We start from the raw sequence: 5,000 nt of genomic DNA, 5'->3' as shown, positions 1-5,000 counted from the left end.
ATTTGTTTGGTTTCATGTAGCGCGGCGGGAGCACTGCCCCACTCTCTCTGATCACCCAAAACAAGTGCACCTATCACCCTGACAACATCACATCCACTGGGGTGTGAACCCACGCGGTCAGCCAAGCATCTGTAGCCTTCACACACGTACGCACACACCAACGCACACCCCCCCCCCACACACACACACACACACACACACAAAAAAAGCATACTCACACTGAAGCATACACGCAAACACACACATGCAGACACCACGCACCCCTGTTGCCATGCCAAAAATGGCCCTAGTCCTCTCCTTTCTCCATCCTCGTCCCTCCCCCCCCCCCCCGCCTCAGTCCTCTTCTTTCTCCATCCTCCTCCCTCTCCCCCCCCCCGCCTCAGTCTCCGCTCTCCTCCCTTCATCCCATCGTCATCCAGCGGTTACTGCTCTCCAGGTGGGAGAGATGGACGAGGAGAGGGTTGGAGGAAGGGGAGGGAGGGATGGACGAGGAGAGGGTTGGAGGAAGGGGAGGGAGGGATGGACGAGGAGAGGGTTGGAGGGGTGGAGGAGGTCAAGGGGGCAGGAGAGGAGAGGAGAGGAGGAGGAGTTTACTACACTCCAGGTGGGAGAGATGGAGGAGGGAGAGGAGGAGGTTACTGCACTCCAGGTGGGAGAGGAGGATGAAGAGGAGGAGGAGGAGGAGGAGAGGGATGGAGGAGGAGAGAGATGGAGGAGGTTACTGCACTCCAGGTGGGTGCAGTAAGCGTGTGTGCATAGTGTGCACATGTCACATGTGTATGTTTGTGTCTGCATGGCTGTCTGCCACAGGGGCAGATTAAAAAGCTAGACCCCCCCCCCCTCTCCCCCCCCCCTCCCCCACCCAGATAGGAAACAAGTGACCTCCTCTAGATTGTGTGGGAGATTAAAAGTCCACGTTTATGATCCATTTCATTTGTCAGGCTTCGATGATTGATTGGTGTTCCACAGCTTATCTAAGTTCAGTGATACCCCCCCCACGCACACACACACACACACACACACACGTGCACACACACACGTGCACACAGCCCAGGTATGTTCAGCCCTGTCTCATTAACACCCAGTGTGGGCTCCACTCTGGGTCCAGCTCATCACTTCATTCATAAACTTGATTTCATTTCCCAGACGTTGCTGTGTTCTGTCTGAGCGTCCTGCCTGCTTTACAGAGGCCAGATATCCCCCTTCTCTCTTAAACAGCTTTTAATAGGATGTCACCTCTCTCTTTCCTTCTCTCACTCTTTACTTCTCTCTCTCTCTCTCTCTCTGGCTCTGTCTGTGTAATAATAACTGGAGGATATCCCCTGCTCTCTTAAACAGCTTTTAACAGGGTTCTCTCAGGGTTTTAACTCACTCTCTAGCTAACATCCTCACGTAAACTAGAAGTGACTGGAATAAAATAGAAGGGATCTTGCTGTTGTCTATCCTCTCTCTCTCTCTCTCTCTCTCTTTAAGCCTCTTTCTATCTCTCTAACTTGATCTTCTCGCTCTCTCTCTCTTTCCCCCATCTATCTCAATCTAATTTTCTATTATCTCTCCCTCCCCTCTCTCTTTCGTCTCTCATGTCTGCATGTCAGGTGGAGTTAGTTCATCCTAGTGGAGGTCTTTGCACAGACTCTATTTTGTGGAGCAGACCAGTAGACCTCTGACTGACTCCTCCTCCTTTTCCTCCGTCTCTCCTCCTCCTCCTCTCCCGCCCCCTTGACCTCTTCCACCCTTCTATTCCTCTCCTCCTCCATCCCTCTCCTCCTCCATCCATCCCTCCCTCCCCCTCCTCCAACCCTGCCTCCTCCATCTCTCCCTCCATCCCTCTCCTCCTCCATCCCTCCCTCCCCCTCCTCCAACCCTGCCTCCTCCACCCCTCCATCCCTCTCCTCCTCCATCTCTCCCTCCCCCTCCTCCAACCCTGCCTCCTCCACCCCTCCATCCCTCTCCTCCTCCATCTCTCCCTCCCCCTCCTCCAACCCTGCCTCCTCCACCCCTCCATCCCCCTCCTCCACGCCTCCCTCCACCCCCTTCACCCCTCCTCCCCCTTCACCCCCATCTCTTCCATTGTTTCATCCTTTCACACACAGATGGGATCTCACTGTTACACCGGTGCAGCCTTTGTTGTCTCCACCCAGGTCTGCTGTTCTCCTCTTTATGATCAACCCCCCCAGGTGCATCCCACACACACCCCACGATTGTCTCCGCGAACAAAACAAACGTTCCCGAGCGATGTCTCCATTGAAGCGAGTCCTCTGGATGGAAAGCTGTAGCTAGACTGTCATGCCTCAGAAAGGCCAGCGCACAAATGACACCTCTGCAGTTTTTAATGCTGCGACACGAAAGGAGCCGCACAGAGGCAGAAGGCCGGTCAGCTGCCAGGTTGGATCCGGGGGGGTTGCCAGGTTCTTTATAGTGTGTGTGTGTCCTCTCTGATTGTGTCTGCTTCATGTAGGCTGAGAACACGTACGTAGGACCTGGCTGGCCTGTTGGGGGGTGTGTGTGTGTGTTTGTGTCTTTTTTGGTTTTCAAGTCTCTCTCTCTCTCTTCATTCCACCTCTCTCTCCATCCGTCTCTCTTTTCCCCTCCGTTTTTCCATCCTTCTCCATTCCTCTTTCTCTCCATCGCTCTTAGTGTTCTCTCTCTCTCTCCCTCCCTCTTTTCCTCTTTCCGCTGTGGTGCGTCAGTGGGCTAACCTGCTGTCGACGGTCGTCACAGTAACTGGCTTAATGGCTGCCTGGGCACTCTAAGTGACAGGAAGTGGAAGTGGACATGGCAGGATCTAGCCCTGGCTGTTTACTTCCTGGTCACCTTCCCTCCCCTGTGTCTCTATGGCTGTTTGCTTCCTGGTCACCCTCCCTCCACTACTCTGTTGAGGAGGAGAGTCAGGGCAGGAGAGAGGAGGGACATGGGGTGGGGTGGAGAGAGATGGGTGGAGGATGTAATGGTGGAAAGCAACAGTCTGCTTAATCTTAGATGAGATTAAATATCAGGATTACACACACAAACCACACACACACACAAACAAAGTTCACACACAGACACACACAAACCGCACACACACCCACAGACACACACACACACACAGCTCCATCTGTGTTTATTTACATGTGAGGTTTCTTAAGTAACAGATTAAAGTTGTGTTTTCATGAACCCTAATGAGTTTCAATCCCCAGACAAGTAGGGAGAGCAATTTTAATTGACAAGGTAGCCAGATTGCGTTCACACACAACCACACACACACACACACAAACAAACAAACATGTATGTGTGTAAAGAGAGAGAGAGAAAGCACGGGAGGCAGGGGGGAGAGAGAGAGACAGGGGGAGAGAGAGACAGGGGGGAGAGAGAGACAGGGGGGAGAGAGAGAGAGACAGGGGGGAGAGAGAGACGAGGGAGAGAGAGAGACAGGGGGGGGGGAGAGACAGGGGGGAGAGAGAGACGGGGGAGAGAGAGACAGGGGGGGAGAGAGACAGGGGGGGAGAGAGACAGGGGGGAGAGAGAGACAGGGGGGAGAGAGAGAGACAGGGGGAGAGAGAGACAGGGGGGAGAGAGAGAGAGACAGGAGGGAGAGAGAGACGGGGGAGAGAGAGACAGGGGGGGAGAGAGAGGCAGGGGGGGAGAGAGAGAGACGGGGGAGAGAGAGAGACAGGGGGGAGAAGAGAGGGGGAAGAGAAGAGAGGGGGAATAGAACAGAGACAGGGGGAAGAGAGAGACAGGGGAGAGAGAGAGAGACGGGTGGAGAGAAGAGAGAAGGGGGAGACAGAGAGAGAGAGTCAAGGGAGAGAGAAGAAAGAGAGAAAGAGGTAAGAGGAGAGTGTTTAATGAACAGAGTTCAAGCATGGCCAAAAGGGTCATCTAGGGAGCAGTTGAGAACATATTTGGGAAAAAATATTTGTGAATTTGAGAATACTTAAAAAATGTATGTTACTGTTAGGTATGTTACTTTTTCTGAAAACCTATTTAAAAATAAATGTACTTTTGGCATCTCTGCTAAGAAATAATTCATATGTTGGGGTGTTTTTTCATTATTATTTTGGACTAAATGTGACTGGTTTGTTGCTTCTCCCAATCCTATACCCTTGTCTGATGAAAGACATCTTTTAATGGAATATTAAGTGATTTTATCCTCACTAAGGAGACAGAAAATGCTTTTTGGCTGGTTTTGTGTCTGATGTGTATCAGGAAGTTGCGTCCGTGTAAATAATTCCATCGCCTAGTTCCACTTTTCTCTCCTCAGTTCTGAATCCCAACGCATCTAATTGTACCTCAGAGTGCTAATAAACACAGTTATGAATAATTCATTGTGTGTGTGTGTGCAGTGAGAGGGCATGCGTGTGTGTGCAGTGAGAGTGTGTGTGTGTGTGTGTTTGGGGGGGCAGAAAAGAGGGCATTGAATAGAATCTAAAACACGTAAAATTAGAAAACTTGGCGAATAGACGAAATCATGTTGAAATCGGAATGAGTGTTAGTTAGATGGAGCGATGTGATTGGCTGCTCAACCAGGAGGGTGGGGAGGGTGGGGGCAGGGTTGAGGCTTGGGGGGCAGGGTAATGGTAGAGTATCTACTGCAGTACAATATCTAGTATACTGTTGTATACTAGACAGTGTATATATGTAGTCAGATGGCTGAGCGGTGAGGGAGTTGTGCTAGTAATCCGAAGGTTGCCGGATCGATGCCGTGCCAAATGACGTTGTGTCCTTGGGCAAGGCACTTCACCCTACTTGCCTCGGGGGGGAATGTCCCTGTAAGTCGGTCTGGATAAGAGCGTCTGCTAAATGACTAAATGTATACTATACTATTTTCAGCTGTGTTTTACTTTCTGGTTTCCTTTCCAGGCTGCCAGTCTAATCCACCTGTCTGTCTGCCAGCTTGGTTGTGACTTTTCTTCATCTGGTTGCTCCTCATGTTTCTGCCTGCGTTGTTCCTGTGCTGCTGTTCCCCAGCTGATCTGGTTCAGACTCAGACCAGCCTCATTAGGAGAGGATATCATTAG

Source organism: Hypomesus nipponensis, chromosome 17, assembly GCF_054491055.1.
Source record: "Hypomesus nipponensis isolate SF chromosome 17, ASM5449105v1, whole genome shotgun sequence".
NCBI classification, from domain to species: domain Eukaryota; kingdom Metazoa; phylum Chordata; class Actinopteri; order Osmeriformes; family Osmeridae; genus Hypomesus; species Hypomesus nipponensis.
Note: the sequence above shows the minus strand (reverse complement) of the source record.